Source organism: Oenanthe melanoleuca, chromosome 8 (genome assembly GCF_029582105.1).
Source record: "Oenanthe melanoleuca isolate GR-GAL-2019-014 chromosome 8, OMel1.0, whole genome shotgun sequence".
In the NCBI taxonomy this organism is placed as follows: domain Eukaryota; kingdom Metazoa; phylum Chordata; class Aves; order Passeriformes; family Muscicapidae; genus Oenanthe; species Oenanthe melanoleuca.
Genome location: NC_079342.1, coordinates 2548293 through 2573291, shown reverse-complemented (window position 1 = coordinate 2573291; position 24999 = coordinate 2548293). Strand labels below are relative to the sequence as shown.

Here is a 24999-nt window from a genome sequence, read left to right as displayed (position 1 = left end):
GCACATTCATTTTGAGAAAGCACAATAGCTAAACCCTTAAGCAGAGTCTAGCAGTGGCATTTGGAGAGTCAGCCACACTCTCTCACCTATGCTGGCAAACACATTACTCTGGCTGTGAAGGAAACCACAATGTGGGAAGGAAAGCCTACAAAAGAATGAAAACAGAAAGTGTCTAAGGCCTTGGCAGAAGGACACTAAATAAAATAGAGAGTGGTGACTCATTTTGGCAGTGAATCCACCTCAACCCCTTCAAAGGCTTTGGCAAGAGTCCTCGGAGGAGACCCCAGGCTTTTGCCAAGCCACAAAACACCACAATTATTATCGCAGCAGTCATCAACAAAACAGATTTTGTAAACTGACTTGTTGGCACATAGATTAAAGAAGCTATAAAAAGGAATAACAGCTGTTTGGGTTGCCCTATGCAGAAAGTTACTATATAAAAAGTACTTTTACACATATCATATATACGTACACACAGACACACACAGATGCACATGATGTGTACATGAAGAATATACAAACAAGCAAAAGTGCCAAAAGCTGCTGAAGGATTTCACTGCTGTTCGTGGGAGATAAATGTGCAGGTCTGAAAAGTTGTAAACTAAAGACCTGATCCTTTCTCAGTCCTACCAGTGTCACAATATTCACTGCAGTCTTTCATTAGTTTCAGCAGAGTTGTTGCTGTTATACAAGAGTACAACATTAGAATCTAGAACTAATAATGGCTACTCAAAGAAAAGTGAATTCCCTTCCTAATTCCCTTCCTAAATCAAATGAAAATTTACTGATGTGTAAATCAAAAGACAATCTCTAGATGCAGGAGCCACGCTAATAGGTGGGATAAAATGGCCCAGAGATAATTTAGGATAAGCTACAAGTGTCCTAATGGCTCACAAATTTTTCACATTCAAAGGTTATGTTCAGTTTTTAAACTAGGTATGTTTGAATATTTACGTAAATAAATTGTCAACTTTTGTAATTGAAAATTTGGTTTGCAGCAGATGATGTTTTATCTGCCTAGATCTCAAACACAAAGGCAAGAATGAACCCCTAAATTCAATTTTAAAAGTGGTGATGCACATTTTGCTGGTGTGCATGCTGTAGCTAGGTTTAGTATCTCCTAAACACTGCACTTTTTTATTTAAAGCAGATTAAACCTTACCCTTTGAATTAACAGGTTGTTATTAAAGTAGCAGAAAGAGAGATGAAGCTGAGAACCCGACACCAGTATCCTGTTCCAATCTTTCTTTAAAAGTCTTCACTAAGATTTTTAAATACTGAAGAGGGTTCACTTTGAGTTTCTACACTGATTTTTTCTATTACATTGATAAGCAGCAAGACTTTTCATGATTTTTTTTCCCCTTGAATTTGAAGTGCTCTAAATTTTGGTCATGTATAATGTTAAAATATTCTGAAAAATATTTTAGAAAATCTGGTATGCAACTCAATAAATACATCTGGCTCAATTAAACTCCATGTGCCCTGACCAGTATCCAATACTTTTTTCAGAGGCTGTGTGTCTTAATCTCATCTTTTCGCCACAGAATCAAGAGTTCAAATTACATCATTAAAAATAATACCCTGCTCTAAGGAAGTACGATGGAAATATAGGCTGCCAATGAAAGAGGGCAAATCTGAACTAAAGGGATGTTTATATCCTCTACAAAGACATAAAGGAATAAGTTATGGGAGAAATGTGGATATAAACAGCAAACATTGCTGCAAAAGACCTCTGCATCCATATGAATTTCCTCAAGCAAATGGATAAAGGCAAAGCAGATTTCAGGGTCCTGCCGTTCCTGCAGAAGAAATGATGTGGCCCATTGACCCAGCATGAGTAGAGGATGTGCAATAGCAGAGATGAAGCATTTGGATTTTAGGTGTGGACCCTGTTGCTGGTTTAATACCTCCCAAACGCTGAGTGGAGGGAAGCTGTCACATCACCTGGGATGATAACACTTGATTTTCCACTGTTGGCTTAAACAGGGAAAATATACCAAGGAAATCTGAGGAAACTCCTAATAGACAAAAGCTGACACATGGGCTGAGACTGAGACTATGACAAAGGGGTTTTTCTACTAATATAATCCACCTGAATGTAGGTATTTGCATTGAAAAACAAAAGTCTCTATCTACCATTCTGTTCCTATAACAACAAATATTTTCCAGCTGCATAGAGGACCATTTAGTATTTCAAAATTACTTGTCCTTAGGCAATCTGTTTAATTTCAAGTGCAATCCAAAAAATAGCTGGGACTATATTTACTGCTTGTATGCACAGGCAAGCATTTCGCACGGGATGGTCAGCATATAAATACAAATCCATACATTTAAAGTTCTTAGCTTCAACTATTTGCCTTTCACTCTTACCCTTTCCTTTTTTCCTTTCTTTTTTAAGGCCACCTTGGACTACATAATGTGTTACACAGGCACCAAATGAGCCTGCACGCCAGCAGAAGCAGTGAGTTTCACCTATCCAAGTATTTAAAAAGCTTGCAAGCACACACTGTCTCCTGTGCAGCCCGGAGATCCCTGTTGAGTCGATGCCAAGTCCCTGAAAAGTTGGACACTGCATCCGGTATTTACACTAAGCTAAAATTCTAATCAGCACTAACAGCAGTGTGTTTTAATTCACCCTTATGATTTTATTTCAATCTGCTAAGTAGCACAACTGCCAGAAAGAAACTGCTATAAACTCCAGTAAACAAATGCAGGGGGGGAAAAAAAAATAAAAATATATATATATATACACATGTATATATAAATAATCCTAAACCTGTTGGAGATAAAAGTTTGCACCACTTTAGACATGCAGCTCAAAAGGAAAATCTGGAGCTTTGGTCAAAGCTGGTCTCTGCTGATTTCTTTCCAAATATCCTACCTTCCACACTGGGTTTTTAAAACTTTTTTCCCCCCCAACGTGTTTGGTACTTTTTAGCCAAGGAAGGAAAAAGCTGATGTTATTTTACACTGGCTATTTCACCTCACGTCCTCCCCTCGGCAGCTTTCTGCCAAGTGCTGTGAAACAAGAACACAGTAACTACTTGAATCTCTGGATGACACTATAAATCGTAGTGCCAAGAGGCCGGTGCCAAGTCCGGCATCTTCCTTACTTTGGGAAGGAAAACAAAACACACACACACGCACCAAGAAAGAAAGAAAGAAAAAAAAAAAAAAGAAAAAAGAAAAGAAAAAAGGAAAAAGAAATCGGCAGGAAAATTGTGAGAAGTTGGTCACCATTTTGGACCTGTTCAGTGCAGTCAGACCTTGGCAGCCATCTTACAGCTTGGCAACCATTTTGAGAATGTGCCTGGCAAGCTCTCAGAGCTCGCCGACACTGTTTCAACACAGCGCTGGTTAAATATAGTCCAAATTAAACAATACCCTGGAATATCAGGTAAAGTCGCCCTTCAGACATGCACCCCGCAGGTGTTTGTAAGCACATCTTTAGAGAGAGACGGACACTGTGCTTCCCATGGGCACCTTAACCCTTTCCAGGGCACGGCGCTGCCAAAGCCCCACTGAGGCACCCACGAGGGGGACCCGATGATGGGAACACTGCACAACAGGGACCCTGTGGATGCTGGGACACAGAAGAAGTGTTGCCTTTCATCAGTGTTTAACGAGGCCCCAGGAACCCCACTGGGAGCAAAGGCCCCTCCAAAGGAGGAAATGGGATGACAGGGGGACTGTACACAACAACACGCAAACCCGCAGCTGTCGTGTGAGAAAAAACTACTTTCGCAGCTTTAATTTCCTGACAAACTTTTCCATGTGCTTCTCTCCCAGAGACAAAAGGAAAAGTTTCAGGAGAAAAAAGTCATCCCAGAAGCCAGACATCTTAGGGAAGGCTGGTTTATTGAGAGAGCCCGATGGCGGGGCGAGCTGTAAACAAACACTTCCCTTCTTCTCCCCACCCTGCAAGATCGGCCAGTTTTTGGGCCAAACGGCCTTCACTCTGACAGTGCCAAAATCCCAAGGAAGACTTTGTGCCAGATGAAGAAAGGCACAGTTGTCAGAAGCTGTTCTGGCCCAGGAGTAGGAAAAGTGCTGTGAGGAGCTGAGAGAAGCGCGTCGGAACCGCTCCTCGGGGCCAGGGGGTACAGCAAGGTATTCGGGCCATATTTCTCCCAGTATTTTAAACAATCCCTTTGCTGCAGAAGTTCATTTTTCATATTTAATGTAGTGTAAACACATTTAATAACTTGAAGAGGAATGTGGGGAGAGCGTTTTTTTCCAGAACAAACAGTGCTATCTCCAGGACTGCTGCACTAAAGTTTAGTCTACATGAAGCTCTAACTCTGTCAGCCTATTTGAATAAAACTTAAAAAGATAATACATGGGTAAAACTCAACACTTGGAAAACAGAGTGTGCAAAAAGGCAAATATTTGAAGGTACTAAACAATATCCGAGTATTAAAATGACATTTTGGGGAAGTATTTAATATTTGAAGACAAATGTCTATTGGAAATGCTTACTACACACATTATATTCTGCTTCTTATCTTGAAATAATTTAGAGTGGAACAGAAAAGATCAAGTTTATGCTCTATTAGCATAAAGTTTAAACTATAAGGGGTGTTTGACCTTGAAGTCTGAATTAAATGATGTCTGGGATTTTTATTCTCCCTCTTTTTTTTGCCCTTTTGAAATTTTAATTTGGGGGGAAAAATTAAAAGGCAACTAATTAAGTGTAATTTCATAGTGAATGAAATAAATTAATTAAACCATAATTGAAATGACAATATTAAATATGAAAATATTATGCTGGAGTAGATCAGAATAAAGTCTTGACACTGCTGGGTATCTTTTATACTGAAGGACAGTATCTGCAGCTGCATGACGTCAGCTGTGCAGGAATAGTTGGGAATGCATTGATAAATTGCTCCATCGATTCTGTTCTGCTTCACTTACCATAATTATAGCATAGTAATGGATGACATGAGTGATATATTTTTACTTTAGAGAAAAGCCAAGAGTTTGCCTGTTTCTTTATGAGATTAGACTAAATCCTTTCAATTAATACGGCATGATTGATATCTAAAAGTGTACTGGGGTAAGATACTTGCTTCATGTGCACATCTTTAAATATTATTGGTTAAATATTGAGATAGAATTCAAAGAGCAGTTTCAGTGCTTTAAATAACAGTGTCATTTTGGTAATATGAAAGATGTATCGTCACAATTTTCAAAGACTTTTCTAGGTCCACTTTAAACATTTTGATTTTCTTAGATCTAAAAATCACATTTGCAATTAATATCTGTGTAAGGCAGGACAGCTTAAGCATTTTCCTCGGATTCTATGGACACCCTCACTGAAATGTTTGCCAAGGCTCCCAACAGATGTGTTGGGAGAAAGGCTGGGAGGACTGGATTGTGCTTTTCAAATATGTATGGTCCAGGCTTAGCTTTCAGTTGCTCTCCACTGAAGCCAATTGATGAAGCCCATGAGTAGACCCAAGGACAGAGATGTACAGGAGATAACTCTTGTACCAATGCTGTAAGACTCAATACATGCAGCAAAGACCTGCACATTGCTCACAACTCAAGCTTCCCTCATGGATTCAGGTCCTTCATGTCAACAGAGCAAACATGTTGTAAAATACCATGTATGCAATACTCTTATTGCCTTAGGTGTTCTGGTTATGGAAGTGCTGACAAAAGAACCCTGAATGGGAGCTTTTTAATCCATAAAAACTTTACCCTGCCACTGTACCTTCATGCTGAGTAATTTCTACTTAGCAGTGAGCAGAGAAACCCAACGCTCATGAAGTTTTGAATGATGCCAAAGGTATCATTGGGGAAAAAAATTATGGTACCTCCATGTAGCCCTATCTCACACAGCATTTTTTCAGCATATAGTTCCAAAAACACCATAATCAATTTCTCTTAAAATTTTAACCTGTCTCCTCCCCCTGAGCAGTGAGCTTCTAAGATTGATCTGTACTTCTAACTGTTGAATTCATCCCTTTCTCATGTTACAAACGCTGTCACTGGAAATAAAGTGTAACTTGGGATGGCAGTGGCAGCTATCAAACCTCCTGACACATTAGAGCATCTGAAACCCAGACACCCAAGGTTTACAACAGAAAACTCCAGCATGTAGTGAACAACTCAAAACCGACTATCGACCTTCCTATTGATTTCTAGTGGGGAAACCAAGACGGGAAAAGCACCAGAAGAGATAGGATTTCTTTTCCTCTCCTCATTGCTAACTTAGTGGCTGCCAAACTCAGGTCTTCTCAGGCTTAAGCCATCAGAGGTTTGTGTTGCAGCTAGCCAGGATGTCTGCCTAAGATAATTCAAGCTGAAAGCAGACAGTGTGCAGTGGGAGCTGATTAGCCACTGACTTCCAACGTGACCTGTCTCAGTCCCAAAAGAAGCTTCTTGACAGTAAGATATGGAGGGTATGGCACAGCTGAAACAAGAAAAAAGGTTCTCTTTTCAAATGGTACTTGAGGACATCTGACTTTTAGAGTTAAGCAATTTAGAGAGGTGCTATTTGCAATTGGCAAGTCCCAAACTCGTCCCTTAAAATATGTGATTATTTACTGCAACAACAGGTTTAAAAGAAATTATTTTCAAAAACCAAGATATACATATAATTAGGATTAAATAAACCTTAAAACAATTCACACTATGGAAAGAAGGTGTTAAAAAGGCCATGTATCTTTCATCTTCTTTTCTTCATCAATATAATCAGTCTGCTGTGTGTTTCAGTAACTTTGCTGAAAGTATTCTAGATTTGCATCCATTTAGCTGATGGCACTTTTGACCTTCCATGGAGACTGGGAAAATAATAACTATAGGTGTGATTTTGATGATTCATAATTTAAAAGGAAATATCTCATGTTCACTGCAGATCATCTGTTCCACTCATTATATTCATCTCTTAGCTAGTATTTTCATATTTAATTTGGAGATTGCATGGCCACAGTTCAAAATGAAAGCTTGGTTCTGAATCCCATGGATTTTGCAGCTGAATCTCCACCACAGGAACACCCTTTTCCAATTATAAAGTGTATGGCTAGGGTGTAAATCCTAGTGCATATTTTATACTGAAAATCACAATGTTAGTAAAGCACGCAAGAAACCTCTGAAAACCTTCCATAAAAACCTGATGAGCTTGTTGTGAAAAATCAGAAACATTTTCTGCCTTTAAAACCAGGACTGTGCTACAGTCTCAAGAGTTAGACTATCATCTGTTATTTTTAATTTGTTATGTTAATGGGCTGTAAGGTCTAAAATATCTGACATATCTGAACTCTTCTGCTGCTCCCCTTTGTAAAGCTCCAGCATTTTTCACACAGCTCTGCAGGAACAGACCATAACGTCTGGAATGTTTGGATCTTATCTTAAGTTTTTAATAACTTTCTTTTTTATATGCTACATATTTTACATGTTTCATTGCAAAACTCACTTTGCAGCTGTTTATCCACTTCAGAGGGTTCTGCTCATCTCCATGTCCCTGAAGGACTAGAATTGAGGTGCCAGCTCCCAGCAGCAGCTGTCCTGCCCAAGTGCAAGGCACCCTCCTCTTCCTCCCTGGAGGAAGAGGAGGCAGAGCTATGGAGCCATGGCCAGGACACCCGGGAGGCAGCTGCTCACTGGGCAGCCCTACAGACACTTTACAGCTGCCTTCTTCACAGCATTCCCAAGAAAGTGATGTGACTCTCCCCAGGCGATGAGTCCACCTTCTGCAGTACTGGGATCAAGTTGCACTGCACTGGAACAGCCAGGATGAATCAAGTCCTCGGGACTCTCTTTTTCACAGCAAGGGGAAAAATATGAGCACATACATTCATAAAGCTGCACCAAACTATTATGTAAATGCTACATGTTGGAGTGGGTATTTTAGTTTTATGGTGGGACAGCAGGAATAAGCTCATAAATCTAAGGCCTGGGGTCAATGCTTAAGCAGAGATTACCTCTAAGCTTTACTTACACATTCTATTTTGGCCCAACAATTTGCAATGTATTTCTGGAAAAGAGAACAGTCCCTGCTCTTTCCTGCTGGGACAGGCACGTGGTAAGATGCATCTTACTGAGATGTCTGGGGTGGCACCTAAGAAGGGCTGGCAAATTCCTGTCGGAATCTGACAACCTGACTTGAGCTGTAGTGGGGATAAAGTAAATCTGCACGGGTTCAGGCTGGCCCTTTTTCTGGCTTGTGACACTGGCTCTCCTGCAGCCTCACCACCGTCCTACAGCTCGTCATGACCCTCACCCTGGCAGCTTCGCCTCCAGCCAAGATCCGCCACGGCTCCTTCCAAAACAAACCAAGACAAAGTTGCTCTGGAGAAATGTTTTTCCTGAACCGAGCACGACGCGACTCCGCGTCCACCCACGTAGTAACCCACCCGCATGCCCAGCAGCCTGTGACCAAAGCACACACACAAAAACCAGCACTCCAAGCCCTCCAGCTGTCAAAAGGGAATCCAAAAGCTTAGGTCAAGAGAGAAAAACAGTGCAGGAATTACAAAGAAGTCTCAATACAATCGGCAAACAATATCTGCACACCTGCACACCCTCTTTTCTTGAGGACATGAGCTACTGTCTGAAACGGGGCCCGTATACTTCCACTGGCATCACCTCACTTCCACCTGGCTCACAAAATAAGGTTGTAAAATAAGAATAACCTTTTAACAACACAGTGTTACTTGAGGAATGAGACTCTCGGTACACAGAAGGTATCAGAAGGCATCATCAAAACATTACGATAGATACTAAAATGGAATTCCTGTTAAGATGTTAACTTACATTTATACATAAAGCAGCCTATTTAAGGCATGCTTGTTAAAATTCACAGTTATTTCACTGACAGGCATTCAGAGAGCATCGTAATGAAGTTACATGGTAAAAAAGCAACTATTTTAAATAATCCTAGATGTATTATTTACTAGAAGTTAACAGGAGAGATTGAGAAGCAGCTCATGTGGATTGCTGGATTTTGTGCTCTAGTGGTAAAGAAGGATATGACAGCATGTTTGGGCAGAGAAATAGGAATGTTTGAGGTCTCCAGCTGCAGAGTTTCAGGCTGAGTTACTGAGCACAGGCCAGAGATTACCCTAACTTGGTTAACCCAAAAACCCGCCAAAGGGAGATTGCCATCCTGCCTGGCAGGGCTCTCTGGGACGGACTCTATTGAGTCTCTCATGAAGAAAAAACAGCTCCCAATGATAAGCATTATGCTAAACCCCCTTTTTAGCACTTCAGAAGTAGAATTTCTGACTCTGCAAACTCCAGACCATTTCCTAGAAGGTAAAACAGTAAAAAGCCTGTATTTGGAAACAATTCCTCTGCATACCCCTCTAAAAAGAAGGGTGGATGCAGCCATAAAAAGGAGGGTCAATACATTTAGCTGCTCTCTTTTTCCCTCCTTGGACTGAGAGGCACATGAGAGAAAAAGGAGCGGGATCAAGTCCAAAGAACTATCCTCTTTAAGGATACACTACGCGGTATCATCAGCAAGTCTCAGCCAATATTGGCTAACAGTCGCTGTCTGTTTGCCAAGCAGAAGTTTGCCATGTTAAACTGTCACTATAATGCCACCTTGAAGAGGCGTTATCATCACTCTTGCGATGATACACGGCAACCGTGAACGGAAACCGAGGCCGGAGCTCACACATCTGAACAACAGACAATCCTGGTGCCATGGATAAGTAACCCAACAGGCAGCCCTGCCTGCTTATCACTGCCACAATCCAGGAGCCCTCTTTGAATGGACATGGCAGTAAGAAATGTACCGGTTTATGACTTTATAATATGCCAATTACTGAATTTTATTAAAAATACTGGGAATTCAGAAAGCCATTTTACTATTTCTCTAAATTTACTGATTCCCCGCTCTAAACAGAGTACAGAAGCACAGTAGGAAGCCACAAAATCTCTTGTGCATCTCATGGAATTGATACCAACATAAAACACTGACAGAAACTCATTCCCAAGGCCTCTTGCCTTAGGGTCTTCACAGGTAAAGGATAGTGAGACAGCCAGCAGAGGGGCCACAAGGCAGGGGCTCGATTTCCCCTTTAACTCAACTCGCCTTGGTATTGAATTAGGCGTATAAAACCTGGGGAGAGGGGAGCCTGACACCAGACAGAAGTGCTATATGCTGCTGCAGGCACGGCTCACCATATGGGAAAGCACTTACACAGCGTAGCTGCACAGCACAGCCAGAGCTGCTGCACAAACTCCTCGTTAACATGGCAGAGTTATAACATGAACTTACAGAACACAGAACCTGAAATTTGATTAGATACAGGGTGGGAATTTTTTTTTATTTTTATTTAATAACGACTTTATAATATTGACCTTAGTAATTACAGGCTGGGAAAGCGAACTTCGCATTAACGGCACCGTATTGATTTTGCAAAAGTACAAAAGTACTTTTATGCCTTAGAAAGGTTCAGTTACCACATCTGAATGACCTCGGGAGAACAGTGTCTTGGAGAACTGTATTCTTCATTCAGTATGGCTTCTAAGTGTACCCCTAACTGCTGTACTCACAAGACCTAATATTTAACAACCTGATAATGCCTCTTCTGTCATGTCCTCAGCTCCCTTCGACTCAATACTTTGCAAAGTTGGAGTCAACTCTAATGGACCCAATGCAATTTAACTTATTAAAACAATTTATTCAATATGTAGTACATCAGTGAATTAATATATTATTCACCAATATGTTCTGAACTATTTAGCCAGCTGTATGAAATGTTTCTAATACACTAGCTGACATTTTTTTAATTACACAAATACTTAGGGTAGCAAATAACTGTTCACTATTTGGCAAACCTTACAAATTATATAAAGTTAATTATATTCAGGTTGGTATATGGGTTATAAATAACTGTGATAAAACTGATATCAATGCTGACAGAATTTTAGTGGAAATCGACATTTTTCTATACTGAAGTAACTGAGAGCTAGGAACAGAAATACTGCCTCCAGAAACACAACTGTAAATTAATAAATTGTGCGTGTGCGCAAAATGACTTATTATTTTAACACACTACATGTTTTTGCCCTCCATTCTTACTAATTTCAGGTTTTGCAGTAATTTATATTCTGTTTGAGAATTATTTTTCTTTCTGCCTTTTTTTGAGTGCTGTTTAAGTTACTGACTTTAAAAGTTTTTGCAGGTAGACTTGTCTGTGAATCTCAAACTTTAACTATCACCTCTCCAACATGCAAATCTGTGTGAGCAGTCGCATACTGCTAACTGGAGCCCAAGTATTAATCCAAGTCCTGGCACTGCTGGAGAACCTATGTGCCCAAAAGAGTCTGGACTGTGACAGGGCTGTCCTCAACACCCTGCAGTCATTCACATTCATTTAAAGGTTATCAGCTTTATAACAATCTAAAATTTAAAGACAAAATTCTAAGAAGTTGTGGAGCTTGTGCTGTTTTCCATTAGCCCTAAACCACTCTGTAGAGTCAACCCTGTTTTGCCTCAGTGTAACCATGTCAAAATTTGTTTCAGGCTGTGCCTTCTCCAAAGACAAACCCTACCATCTGCTTGGGGTTCGGCTACCCAGCTTCCTTTCCCGAGATTCCCTGAAGTAGCAACCTGAATATCACACCTGTTTATCACGACAACTCCCTTTAACAGATCCTTCTGTTTCCCTGTCCTGACTATTATACCTGTTAGCATCCTGCGGCAGGCATGGGGAACATGACCCCTTCCTGTACACAGGGGAAGAGGATGAAATTTTTTTAAGCCACGGTGATGTAGCCTGTCACCAGGTGTGGATTAGTTGTTCCAAGTCAGTGCATGTCACAGTGCTTTAAAGATGTGTGGAGGCGTGATGAAATCCAACACAACAACACAGATCCTCAACTTACCACATCCTCATCTCAAACAGTCATGCCTGGAGGGATCGTTTCCCGTGTTAAGGTATGTAGTAAAATACAACAACAACAACAACAAAAAACTCCCAACAGAACAAAACAAGATAAAAAACCCAAAGGAAAATGGACACCTTTTGTGAAAGAACTGTTACTAAATGGAAAAGAAGTGGAGGAAAAAAAGCAGGGGCGATGGGAGAAACAAAAAAAAAAAAAAGGAGCACATTCTTCATTAGGGGAAGTTTCTCCTGTAAATTGGCAGTGAATCAGTTACTAAATGACATGCCTAAAATCAGGTGGTGGATTATTGGAAATGGAATCTTTGTCCCAGGAAAGCCAACGGCAAAAATCCTATTGATTTCAATGGGACAGGGTTGTCTCTCTGGACTTAACAGTCAATCATGCAGAATTGGCAACAGCGTCTGAACATCCCTGTTTGTTATTAGACCACGGAAATCCGTATTAGTTTGCTTCATCTGCACTTGTGACCAATGCACCAGCACTTTTTTTTTTGGCATGGAAGTGCAAATAGGCAGAGTGGGTTCAATTTTTCAACTCAAGACACATGAATTAAAGCTTTGCTCTTTCTCCCAAGCATTTCAGAGTCCATTTTCCCCCTGAAAGGCATGGGCAGCCTCACTGCTAATGGGAGTGCTGTGTTTACAAGCAGAGGGGAACTAAGCCCTTAGTGTTTTTGCATATTTGCAATGTATTATGTGATTGGGATGGGAGGCAGGTTTGTTGGAAGAGGAAGATGGTAAGAAATGGTGGAAGAAAGAAAACCAATCTGGTCCTCAGAGGCTGGTATAACTGTGGAGTATACACAGGCCTCATTTTTCTCAGTCCTTTTTTACAGAAAAGCTTTGTCGAGAAACAATCAAACTAAACTGCAGATACTTAAGGTTATAAATATAATACCGTAGTATAATGCTCCCATTTAACAACTTTTCACAAGCAACCTTTCAAAATTTAAGTGCTTGGAAATTCTTGGATGACAAAGCTGCTATTTACGACTAATCTTTTTATCTGAAGGCAAAACTGGGTCCAAATAAATAAAAAGACAATAAGAAAGCAACAATGTAGAAAGAATGCGGGTGTGCACGACGCACACCCACTCCGACAAATAATAAACAGATTTACAATGGCAAAGCGTGTGATAGGAGAGATACCATTAATATGGGGCCCAGAGCTCATCACTTAGATTAAATATTATATGGAAATCACCACAGATTGATACAAGGCTGAGTAAACAAACGATACAAACTGTAGTGGGTAAATTTGTCCAGCCATGTATTAGTGCAATACACAAAATGGGACCCAGTGAACGCTTAAAGTGAAAATTTGTGACCTGTTAGTATCCCCAAAATGCCCATAGAACATTATTCTCCCTTTTAACCTTAATTTTTATTCTCTGTCTCAATTTCTGCTCTGCTTCTCCCATCATAGCCCAAGTTACCTATGCTGACAGCCATAGCAGGCCAAGGTAGCACAGATGGGGCGGCTGCAGCTGCATCTCACCTGCCAGACTGCAAAGCCCACCGGGACACTTTCCCACTCCCTTTATGTCTGTCTTTGTGCATTTGCAACAGCGCCTTTCCCTGGGCCTTTATCGAACATGTCACCGATGCCGCGCAACTCCGGCTCCGACGCTCCGCTAATAAGTCACAGATCCGCAGCGTGTTCCTTCACGGAGGAAACCCAAGACGGGCCTCCCCCAAAAAAGTATACCTTGAGCATGTCAGCGTGGGCTCTGATTTAAAGCAATTCAATATGCCTGGCTCCCCAAAGGCAGCACGCCTGTAGGGACAAAGAATACCTGAATGCAACTCAACAGCAAACCCTGCTGGATTAAACCGCAGGGCCGGTGGGCTCCACGTTTGATCTCGGGCTGCCTTTGTTGGGAGCAGCACGGGCGCAGGTGGCGGTGCGGGAGCAGCCAGGCTTTCAAAGCGATGGGAACAATGTGCGACGAGCCGAGCGCGGCAAAACTTCCCTCGTAAAGTTGCTCGTTTCGGGCTTCATGGGAAACTTGGCAAAGTTTCCCTCGGGGCCCAATTTTTTTTTTTCTTTTTCCCCCTCAAAAGACTTAACCTCCCTTCCTTTGTTTAACCTTCAATTTTGTGCCTAAAAAAATAAGGGAGGGTGTCAGTTTTTCCATGCCCGGCTTTGCAGGCTGTGAAAAAAGTCCTGCTGCCACCTGAGCGGGGGATCGGACGGGAGGCGAGATGCCTGCGTGCTCTCGCTTACTTCCACGAATAATCCCACCTGCAAACGGAGAAGTTGGGTTTCAAATATCAGGCCCTCAGGTTCATGGATCTTTTGAAACGAAGCTGTGTCAGATTTACGGCTTCAGTGTGCGAAGGGAGGAAACCGTGGCCATTTTGAGCGAGTTCTGCCTGGAGCTTTCCGATCTGAACCCCAGGCTCTGCTTCCAGATCGGAGCACAGAAAGTTTTTGTAGTGCGTGTGCTCGCCAAAAATACGCGTCCCTCTGTAAATCGAAGCAGGCAGCGTGCACATGTCCCAGAGAAGCAGGGCTGCCTTCCCCAGCCTGCAAATGCAGCTCTCCCACTGTATTTATCAATAGCTATAAAGCGAGCTAAAGTCCCTACGTTATCCCATTCCCAAACTCCTTTCCATTAAAACAGAAGACAATTCCTGCAGACTGCACACCCTTTACTTTGGATGCAGTTAAAGATTTTGCTGGCTCCTGCACCAAAACTTCCCATGCTGTGTTTACTGAATTGAATATAATCTTTTTTTTTCTCCCTACCTTAATTTCAATATTTAGAATAGCTTAATTATATCTGATATCTACTAAATGTTAAATTGCTGCCATGGATACTGTACTTGTTTTAGGCTTTGCCCACAACCCAAAATGTAACTAAAGATTAATAGAATGCTGAGATATTTTTGGCTGCGAGTGAAATTTAATGAATAAACATTTAAATAAATTACCCCAATAATGAAACAATATGCCATTAACGCCTGAGTTATGCTAAATGCTTCACTTCTCTTACAATTCATGCAAATACTCGGGAAAAGAAATTATAGTGGTGAACTACATTAAACAAAATCCTGCCTAAACCCCACCCGTAAAACAGTGTCTCTACAGTATTGGGAACAAAAACTGTGGCTTGTCAGTCAAAGTGTCTAACTATGGCATATGGGTAAAGGTTTCAGTCTGCTATCTCCAGACTCATCTTATGGCCCGGGTTCAACGCTACTGAACCGCTCTCTAGACAAAAGGCGAACTCATTGAAAATGGGTGCTGCGAGCTGTCTGGTCAGGGCGGCCGTGCAGCCTGCGTCTGGATGCACACAAACTACTGGCATGGGGGAAACGCAGCGCGCTTTGGAGGGCTTTAGAGTTTCCTAAGAGCTGAAAAAGAAGCAGCCTGAAGGTTAAAGCTGGCTAGTCAGAATGGCATACTTGGCTGCATATATAGCCAGGTGGCCTGGGCATATTGGCAAACAACTGGCAAACTGCCCAATACATATGGCTTAGATTGCTTTGCTCTTCCCATGAAGCCTTCTTAGACTCTTGAGCAAGCATTCATTTTAGAGCAAAACGCATCCAAGTGTTAAATAAAATCATCCCCTAAATATACTGCATGTAACCTCTTCCTTTAAATAAGAACGAGATAACTATATTAAAATACACTAATGATATTTTTTAATGAATCCTTGCATAAAAGTGACACACCACCACCACCACCCCCCCGGCCTTTATCTAAGTGGATTTGCCCTTACTTTTGTTAACTCCTGAAGTACCAAACATGCAATTTTTTCCACACGTTCTCCTTCTGAAGAGTAACTACTCATGACAGTATTTAAGCTCTTAGCACACCAGAACTTGCATTTATGGTGAGGCATCAGGCTCTTGAGCAGTGCTTTAGCCATGTCCGGTGCTGCTGCCACCACTCAGACAGTCAGAGCTTCTCCCAGTTTCCCAGCTACTCCATGGCTTAAGCAGATAGTTACCTTTATTAAATGTTAAATCATATTTTGCTCTTGAAGAGAGCTTTCCTTTAAAAACTTTCAAGTCTAGTCCCAATAGAAATTTAAAAACTCAAGCGACGCACTTGACACATACTCCAGAGCAAGTATATGTTTAAGCATCAATCCTACAGCGCAGGTCCTTGTGCTAAGGCTAGTGTAAATACTGCATTAAACATTCACAACAGCTTTGGAGAAAGGGCTAAACATATTTAAACAATTAACACATGCCGAACTCTAAGCCAGTGCTTACATGCCACTGCCTCGAAGCAGAGGTTGTGACAAAGGTAAATTCTTCCAAATTAAAAGCAGTGGGACTCCCGTTGAAAGCTCAGTAAATGCTTAAGTGTTTCGCTGAACTGAAGCCTCAGTTAATGAGGAACAAGAAATAATTCTCTTCAGTTCCTGAAAAAAGTGTGCTTGCTGACCCTCATCCCACTGAAACCCCTTTCTGTTTCACAAGCCGCACACTGTAGTTTTGAGACCTGGGAGTGAAATTAAGACAATAGCCTCAGTTTTGTTTTAATGGACTGTTACCTACAGTTCTTCAGCAGTTAAAAAAATGCCAAAAACGGGAAAACTACAAACTTTCCCAAAAGCTGTTTTAAGAGTTAAGACTGAGTTACTATTCCTGTGTCATTCTACATTTATAAGGAGTATAAACCTTGATACTAACATGTTTTCATTAAAATTGAGGTCTTTTAAACATTTTAAAGTCACGTGTGTCACCTCCTAGTAAAAGTAAATTCTATTAATCCAGGCTTTACAATCCTCGTCTCAGAAAGGAAAAATGGCACACAGCAGAGAGGGATTCAGAGCTACCTTCAGTCCAAGTCTCCAGGCACTACCTCTGTTCAATCACTTAATCTCCTTGTCATTTTGGGGTTTTGATAGGGCTCCCTTCCCTCTATTCTTCGCTTGTTTTGTATATTTGAAGTATGAACTCATCAGGTCAAGGAGTAGTTTACTTATATAGCTTCTTATTTATATAATGTCTACGTACAAGGAGGACCTGACCTTCACCAGCACCCCTATAAGCCATCATAATATAAATAGCGTACATTATTTACTTAACTTCCTTGCTTCAGTTTCTTTAAGGGGGGAATAATATTTACAGGGATGTTGTGAGGATTAGCTCATTACTTCAAGAGCCTTGAAGATGAAACATGCAATGTAAATGAGAAATATCAAGTATCAGCGACACTGATGAAATTATCATCACCATTGTTAAGAGCGGCATTCGAGAGTAAAATCGGGAGAAAAACGTGTCTTTCTGCAAAAGCACATTGCTATAGGCCAAAACATGATGACCTTGGCGCCATCTTTTCCTTCACCTTCCTCATCCCCCTCCTCACTGGCAACGAGCATCATTGGGGGCTTTATTAGAACGTCTCCACGCCAAGTTGGACATGCTCCAGGCAGAGCTGTCCTCGGCCAAGGGCAACATGTGAAGTGCTCTCAGACAACTTGGATGGCCTGGATGGAGGGAGAGAGAGGGTGGAACAAACAAATCGGGGATTGTTGTTTGTCCTGCGTCGACTTGGTCGCCTGAGCACTCGACAATTATGAATTTCTCTTGACGGTGTGAACTGGAGGCTCTGATGACGGCAGCAAAGGGGAAATTTGTGCCTTCAATTCCCTGCTGCAGGGAGCTATTAGTATGGATTATACGTGCTGCTGCAATTTGTACTGGAGCTACAACACGGCTCCTAAACGTTAAGATGGACCAACGCTAATCTGTTCTTCTTGTACCTTTATCACTTGGGTAAGGAAGATCAAAAGCAACCCAGGCACTAGGGATATTGAAATTCTGCATCCAGATCTGACTGCATTTGGCAAAGGATCTGTGGGCCAGATCTTCACTGAATTTAGCAGTGTTACTTCATTTAATGATTGAGACCTTGTTATTGGGGAAAATCAAAGCTCTGAACCCCTTACCACGGAGCTGGCTGAAATCTGACCATGATGCACTTGAACACTGAGCCCCAAATGCACTTCCAGGACAGAGTGGGAGACAGAGGGAGACTGCTGAGCTTTGCAAGGCAAATGAAAGAAAGCCTTTAAGGGAAGAGTAGAGTTACCAGTCTTTAGACATAACCCAAGTACGGTGAATCAAATCAGCGCCTCAGACTGAAATTGGCTTTTTACCTGGGGAATTGGAACAAACCGACAAGTGGGAAAGGGGAAACACCATGCAAGTCCAAATGAAAGATCTGCTCAGGTTGCTCTGCGCTGACCCACACCTCGGTCCCTTCTCCAGAAACACCGACACGCTCATACGCTTCGTGCCAAGCCCGTGAGCTGCAGGCAAAACTCTCCAAAACCAGGCCACGGAGGGCTTGTCTACCTGGCAGGGTTTGTCTACCTGGCAAAGGGCACCAGAGGCTCAGGCAGGGTCTGCCAGAGCTTGTTTTGGTAGTGGGAGCGATCCCCCCAGTCCAGCCTTCCCTGCGAGGCAGAGGCTCACACCAGAGCTGCGGGTGATCTCATTTCCAGTAGTTAAGTGAAGTAAGTGCATAAGTATGCAGGACTGGGGCCCTGGAAACCATGAAGAAACTGGGTTTCTCTTTTTATTGCAGACAACTGCAGTGCCTGTGGACTCTTGAAGCAATGGTTCTTTTCCCCAGAGAAGGACCTGGTCCTGGGATTTAAAATTTTTCTTAATAGATAAATGACTTAGTAAGAAACTTTTCTATAAAAATAAAGACTTGAGGGGGGAAAAAAGGTTTAAAAATATTGCCTAGCTGAGTAAATACACAGATTCAAAGCATATGGATAAAAATGAGTGTTACTATAAACATGGAGCTTGTTTTTAAAAAGAATTTTGCAAAAAGATAAACTTTTTCTAACTGTATTTTGATTAAAGTTTTGAAGCTGTTTATTGTAAGTAATTGCTTTTCCTCAAGGAAAAACAGATGTATAGATGCAGGAGTTTGTTTCTTCTTCTTTGTGTGAAAGTACACATGAAAAGCGTTTCTGGAAAAGAAATACTAGGGCTGGAATAGTTTATGTCATTGTAAAGATAATAATAAATTAGGGCTTACTGTGCCTGTAAAAGTGCAGGAGATGGTTTCTCCTGCTGGTCCTCACACAGGCAAACTTTCAGAATTCTCTTAGATTTAACGTGCAGAAAATATGGAGACTAAAAGTTATCCTAAGAGCCTCAGAAGCTTTGGGTTTGGTAGGTTTTATTTTTAAATTATCACATTAAAAAAAAAAAAAAAAAAAAAAAAAATCTTTCAAAGTATCGATTCCAGGATCCAGGCCTGAAATGTTCTTTGTCCATATCAGTGCTGGTTTTTACATTTTAAGAAAAGTTATCTGGCGCCTACAGAAAGCAACAGTGCTTCTGGCCCTGGGATTCAGCAGAATCCGGCCCCAGAGCTCATCCACCTTTTTCTGTGAGACAAAAGGTTGTAAAGGAGGCCAAAAGCTCAGCGCTTTGATACCGTTCCCAAACATATGGGAACGTACGGCTTCATGAAACTGCATTTAACAGATGTTTAAAGAAAGACAACTAACAGATCCAGAATGTAGTAATGAGGAAAAAAGACAATGTACATAAATTCAGCTGCATGTGTCTTTATAGCGCTACCAATGCCCCGGAGACAAAATGCAAATGAGTCGACTTATTTGTAATATGACACTCTCCATTCTATATTTAATATTTTAGGTCATTACTAAAACTGATTTTCTTCTGAAGTGATTTCTTCTGGCACCTAAATGGAGGGAGATTTACACAGTCTGCAGTGCATTGTACTTTGTCAGTTCAGAGAGTTATAAAAAAACCCCTTCGACTATCAATTTCAGATTTCCAAAGTAAGCGAAGAGGCCCCGTGCAGGCTCAACACACAACCCCTGTGCCAGGCCAGTGTCCTGGAAACATCTTTCTTTTTTCATTTTGCAACTTCTGAGTCCCAAATTTGAGTTGTAGATAGTTTTGGAGCCCAAAGACCAACTGTTCAGTTTAGCAAACCAACAATGTCTGCTCATTTTGTCCCAATCTTTTCAGCTTAAATATTCACAATGTGCCATTATTACTGAATCATTATCTGCCTTTAGCTCTGACAACAGCATCATAAGGGCTATGAAAGGCTCCTTTCTTCTCATGATTAGTCTCTAAAACATTTCCTCATCTTACAGTGCTTTGCAGCCTCCCAGAATGCACCGCTCAATTACAGTGCTGAAATTAACTGTATGCCACTCTTATTTATTGATAAAAGAATAATCAAGTGCTCCAGCCCATAGCCTGCTTTGGCCACAGGTTTTATATCAAGTTTCAAGTAATGCATTTTTTTTTAACTCTTTGAATCCTCTTATAAATGGGTGGCATTGTCTGCGGCGCGGTGACAACATTGTGCCGCTCGCTGCGGCGCCCAAGATAAAGCCCCCTTCATTTGCGTGGGGTAATCTTGTTGAAAATAGTCGCGTACGGCTGACACTTTAAAAATTAATCTTGAAAGGGAAGAGTTTGTTTGTTTTTTTTATCACTGGGGCTGATTAGGCTCCAAAGAAATCAGATGTAAATAAAAGCGAGATACAGAACTTGCTAAACTTCGGGCTGGGAGTTGCAGGCGCACGTTAAAAGGCGCTGCCATGAGCGCCGCCGGGTGAGGTTATTTTATCTGGAGACGATAATTGGAAGACTCCTTACATCTACCTCCGTGGGATGGTCCTTGCATGGACCCTATTAATTGCTCAGGAATGGAATGCGGGGTTCTGGCTCTCCTACATGTGACATTAAATTGTGATTTAGCAGATAACATGCACAAAGCAAACTGCCCCAGAAACAATGGGCTCTCTTCTCTGGAGGCTGGCGCTGGAATTACCATCGACTTCAAAGAGAGTGGAACTCGGGCGGGCTTCAAGCTCCTATCACTTCTTCCAAAGCAAAAAGATTTCCTATCCAATACCAAAGAATAACATGTAATTGGGCTATAGCTTGGTCCGGAGAAAGAATGAAAATAAAAACACTTTCTAAACCTCAAAGATACTTGCTAAGCCATGTATACATTAATCATTTATACCACATGATTATTGTTCATTATTTGGGCAATAACAAATGGAAGGGTGTGGGGGTTAGTGTGGGTTTTAACAAACCACACTCTATTTAAGCAAAGCCAACTATTAAAAGAAAGACCTAACTTGCCAAACCAAGATAAATATATGCCATTATTATGATCACATAAAAGCTACTACTCTCAACATTACAATTTCTCTTATAATTGGTACTATTATAATTAAATGAATGCATATGTTTACAGTTCTTCTTTGAATGGTAAAGTGATTTAGCAATGATGGTGTCTCTAATTTCTTTTAACTGTACTGGCAAACTTCACTTAAACAGTGGTCTAAATACCACATTGCCACAATAAATTAGTAAACCATCTAGTAAAGTCTATATATGTAGTTATTGAGTTTAAATGCTTCAGAATAAAACAGCTAGTCACTCTTTAGTATGCCCAGGTAAAAAAAAATACATAGGCTTCTCAGATGGAATAAGATAACTCTAAAATTCTTACATAAAATATATATTTAAAATATGACTCCACCAGCAGTCGCAAGTGCCTACAGCCCTTTTCTTGAAAGGCTGATAAAATATAGAAAATTGTTCCCCAGGAGTACCTGCTCCATTTTAAGGAATCCAGTTCAATAAGACATTTGTAAGCTGTCAGCTTACAGGGAAAGGTGGCAAGACACAAAGATATATGTGTACCTTAAACATTCTAAGCATTTGTTTGTCCTGCCACTCCTGCCACTAGTATACACTAGTGCTGGAAAAGTTAACAGGCTTTTTTGGATAATCCATTTCTATATCTATCAACTGTATGAATTTGCATGGCATCCACCAGCCCAGCATCCAACAGCTTGGGTTAGGAAGCGAGCCTGAGCCTGGAGTCCCATGAATGCTGCCCTGTTTCCCAGCCTGTAGCCTGAGGGCATGTCTCCACACACCAAATGATGGCGCGGGGGCTTTTCCAACCCCACTGCTCTGTTGGGGCTCACAGCTGAGATCCTAAGAGGCTCCCTGAGGGTGAGTATCACCAGAGTTTCCCATAATGGCTGTGGTTGGTAAGGAATGTACCTGGAAGAACCACTTTGGATTCTGTGTTTCTTGTGGTTTGACCCACCACACCGTAAACATTTTGGAAAATGTGGGTTAAGTTGGGACTGTCCTCGCCCCGTTTTATAGTTCCTGCCATTGAGCCAGCACATGAGACTCGGCAGATGTTTTAGTTTAGGTTTGAGATGTTGATTTGGACACTCCAGTTCTCAGGAAAACCAGAATTTGCTGACCCAGAATGCGGGATGGTTGAAAGACAAAAGACAAATGAGTGCCGGCTGCCGCGCGGGCTGGCCACAGAACGAGGACGGGTTATGGCAGCGTTTCAGCACGCGGGCAAACACATCAGGAGAAAAATCTGTTACGGTTCCCTCCAAACCAGGTGAATGTAACCAGCAGCCCTTGTAAAATCTGCCGGGGTTTCGGGCCAGAATGCCTGGGTCATTACTCCAGAGGCTTCAGAGGAGGCTAAAAAAACAGCATGTTTTTTTTCCCAATGTTTCTCCAAAGCCTGGCTAGTAATTCTATTAAGAAAAATAAGGCAAGCTGTAATGTTTTGAGTTTAATAAGCGAAACACAGCAAATATGTGAACAGAACTTCTGACTTAATATTCTTTAACAGATGTTTTATAAAATACAGATTTAAAAGATTTGCCTGTCTTATTGTTCAGGCTGTTGCCATGTTAGATGGCTACATTTTCGGTCCCAGATTTTGCCAGCTGTAACAGTTAAATAGCAAGGGGTCTAAGCCTGGATACTGCAGGCAAAATGCCCAAAATTATTCTCTCCCATGGAAAAAACACCCCAGTATAAAGGCGGTGATGAGAAGGTGGAGTTAATCCTTTCGGCAAAGGAATAATCTCCATACTCTTAAAAATGGCTATGGTCATTTTAATGCACACTATTTTATGAGTGATGCTTTAACTGTGCTGCCAATTAGCAGAGCCTTAAAAATACCTCAGTTATACAGGCCTGATAACTGTCTTTCTTAACCTTTATCTGACCTTTTTTGGTTTTGCCATGCTCATAAACCAGCATATGAACTATCAAAGGGAACGGCACTGAACATCGATTCAAATGTTATATATTAAAAAAAGGGGGAAAAAAATACCGAATAAAAAGGAGAAGAAAGAAAAAAAAAAAAAAAGGAGAAAGGAATGAAACCCAGCTGGTCAGTCAACTTTTACAAACCCTAAGCAGAAAACATGCTCTTCTAATTGGACAGAGAAGACAAGATCTGGAATAGGTGCAATTTTATTACTGCAACAGCGATTCACAGAGCCCACGCTCTTTTCAAAGCATGAGCCCCGTGGAGTTTTATCGGACATCTGGAGCGGGGCTCTGGCAAGATGCTGAGGGACTGGGCTCCCATTGATCTCCGTGCTGGCAACAGGCACTCCAGCCTAGCAGAGGCAAGCTCTCTCCAAAGGGTAATGGATGAAGTATTTTGCTCAAAAGCGTACCGAGAAGGATATTTTTACTTTTTACCAAAGAGGTATAAGACGCATTTCAGATATTTGGTCTCAAGACCCTGCGACTTCACAGAAAGTCAGAACTGAAACGGCTGACAAGAGCAGGCTGTGGCAGCCAATCTAAGGCTATTGACTTTTTCAAACACACCTAAAATAGACTCTGCTATATTTCATGTAAAACTGTGTGTATTCAAACATATGGCTAAGGGAAGAGATATATGCAAAGGCTTATGCACACACAATGTTTAGCTTCTACTTTCAAAATATATCTCCCAAGAATTTCAGGAGGCCCCAGAATAGCAAATATTATTCGCTTGATTATTAACATCTTCTCCTTTTATACCAGTCAGTCGAAAAGTATGCAATCACTGGGTATTTTTGGTGGCCTCTCAATCATGTCAAAGATCATAAGACAAGCAGATGGTGTACATCTGGGCTTACCCAGCAGTAAGGAAAATATCTCCAGCACAGGTAGGATGATAAAGACAGGACTAAACACACACCATTCCTTTTGGACCCATGGAATTGGAACAGTCCCATGTTTCTATTTACCTGTCTGGAGCAAGATGACCCAGGAAGGGACAAGAGCAAACAGCACTGATGACATGGAGCAAAAAGAAGCCTTGCAACATCCCCAGCACAGCCCTCGGCCACGTCACTGAATTAGGCTGCCCCGGCTCATTTAACGCGGAGCCGAGAAGGAAGAAGTTAATGAAAGCGATTTTCAGGGAGGCGATGGGGGTAAGGCCCCCTGGGATTCCACTGGGGATGCGACGAGGGGTCAAGCCCCCCATAGCATCAATCACCAGCACGGTGCTGTTCATCTCTGCAGGCCTGCATCGATTGGCCCCAAGAACCTGCCCCAACCTCTGGAACATTTTTCAGGTTTGTTTTGGCCACATAGTCAGAGTTCCCATGAGCAACAAGTTCATGGCCAAAGCCTGCCCTGAAGCGCCTTTTTGCCCACTTGCATAAGAGCTGAAAGTCACCCTCAGCTTGGCCTGTCCTCGTGCTGCTGGAGCTCTGGGTGAGTTTTTAGAAGCAGCCTCAAAAACCAAAAGATATTTAGGAAGATTATGAGTAAAGGCCTGTTGTTATTCTGCGGCGAGCAGGGCTTATCTGGATCTAAGGGATGAAGTGAGCAGTAGTTATTATTCACATCAGACACAGCTATGTGTGCTGCAGCTCCCTACACCAAGCTTCAACCCTTTTTTCCATAAAACTGTCTTGCAAAGTACCGACCACCTTCCTGCTGGAGACATCCAAAGTCTGCCACTAGAAATCTGAAAACTTGGGAAAGTGTTACTTTCCATCACTAAAACAACGCTATCATTACACTGTGGGGAAGCCTCAATTGCAAATGAGAGGATGCAACTAATTTTGTGTACAGACTAACTCAGAGCTCTGCAGCTTCCAGAGAACTCTACCCAGAATCGAGATGCCACGCATACTTCGTTTGTTCTTTCTTTTCTTCATTTCTTTTCTTTCCCCCCCCTCCCTGAAATACCAAAATATCAGATAGCTGATGACAGGGAAGAAATGTTAACACTGTAGTTTGAAAGTTTTTAACCCTTGCCTTTCATCATCTAACACTTATTCAATCCCATGCCCCTCGCTTC

General features: G+C 41.7%; 1 protein-coding gene across 9 annotated transcripts in view; it reads left to right on the top strand.

The window, feature by feature from the left end:
* Positions 1–24999, top strand: part of NFIA (nuclear factor I A) — a 198512-nt gene that overhangs the window by 62382 nt on the left and 111131 nt on the right. The window lies entirely within an intron of this gene.